Source organism: Limulus polyphemus, unplaced genomic scaffold (genome assembly GCF_000517525.1).
Source record: "Limulus polyphemus unplaced genomic scaffold, Limulus_polyphemus-2.1.2 Scaffold1781, whole genome shotgun sequence".
Taxonomy (NCBI): domain Eukaryota; kingdom Metazoa; phylum Arthropoda; class Merostomata; order Xiphosura; family Limulidae; genus Limulus; species Limulus polyphemus.
In genome coordinates, this window is record NW_013667391.1 from 177 (window position 1) to 1595 (window position 1419).

Consider the following 1419-nt stretch of genomic DNA (forward strand, 5'->3'; position numbering starts at 1 on the left):
AACCCTGCAAGCTACATAACTTCATGACGTACGTTGGGTTTTGGATTCACATATTGGGCATTCCAATAAGAGTATATATTAGCATATACAAATATAAGTGCAAAAATCACATTATATGTAAAAAATACGTTTATTATTATTATATTTTTACTAAGTCATTAGTTTTAACCCTAACAACTATTTAGATTCGAGTTGTCTGTCTCTTGCATTGCGAACAAAGTATGTTGGAAATAACTGCATGGAAACGATTTGTAAATATTTTTTCTTCACTAAATTCGGATGAGCAAAAACGAAACTAGTTCTTAGCTTACATGTTTCATTTTTGTGCCATCTAAGCCTACATATTGTGTATTTAGGGTAGGACGACAGTTGTGTAAAAAAGCGAAAAAAAAAAAAAAAGACTTTCGAATCACGTGACAAGTACCGCTGAAAATCACGTGTCTAACCAGCGAACTAGCCAGTCTGTTTTAGACGGTCGAAGGATGTGGTTACGTGGATGTATTTCTTCAGAAAGTTTCAGGTAAGTTATGAAATATTATGATACAGTTAGTTAATTATTGCTAATAAATGACATTCTTAGACAATTTCTACTTGGTGATGTTTTGGTATTACCATGGATTTTACGATAGTCCGGTTCAAGGTCAAGCTATTTTGTACCAATACTCTGACTATACACTAATACAGTAAGGGGCAAAATGGTGTTAATTCTACTACGCTATAGTTGGCAGTGCGAGTCCCAGGAATGAAGAATTTCTAGTCTAGCTATGTCAGAAACATGTAAAATAAAAACAACTCGTGAATCATGTTTATGTTATTATGAACTTCATACTTTCCTCACCATTTGATACGGTTTTGTTTGATTTACTGTCTTCTATTTTATTTTTTCTAATCATCAATGTTTGTTTGATTGAAACTGCCAATGACATATCATTTGTTTCTTCCAGCGTTATATATTTTGGAAATAACAGTCATTGAAAGCAAAGGAATTATAGATATTTTCACAAACGAGGTAACAAGTCGTTTAAAAATAACATTCTGCTTGATGAGAAAGATTGTTTGCTAAATCATAGTAAATGTTAATAAAGTGTAGCACCCAAGATTTTGTTGTTTCTGCCATGGTCATTCGGTCAGCTTATAAAAAAAAAAAAAGTTATAACGTACTTGAAGAATAAACCGAGAAAACAAACAAGAAAAGAAAAAAAAGAGTGAAATGTAGACATTTAGAAGTTAAAGTATATTCATAGTATTAATAAACCCAGCCGTGTACTACGTTTAAAAAATCTTTTATATAACTACAAGAACTACGCATAAGTATCGTAGTAGTAAATTTCAAATGTTGAAACTAGCTTTGAGTTTTACGTATTTATTGATGTTGGGACTAATTATTATTTTTTTATTAAGCTATAGGGGTATTCATTG

The 1419-nt window shown here is 31.2% G+C and overlaps 1 protein-coding gene across 1 annotated transcript in view; it reads left to right on the forward strand.

The window, feature by feature from the left end:
* The first annotated feature begins 439 nt into the window (after positions 1 to 439).
* The window catches only part of LOC106464918, a 41514-nt gene continuing 40534 nt past the window's right edge, over positions 440 to 1419 (forward strand). The window contains exon 1 of the mRNA XM_013925090.2: positions 440 to 520. The gene's annotated coding sequence lies outside the window, so the exon portion shown is untranslated. The remainder of the gene's footprint in view (positions 521 to 1419) is intronic.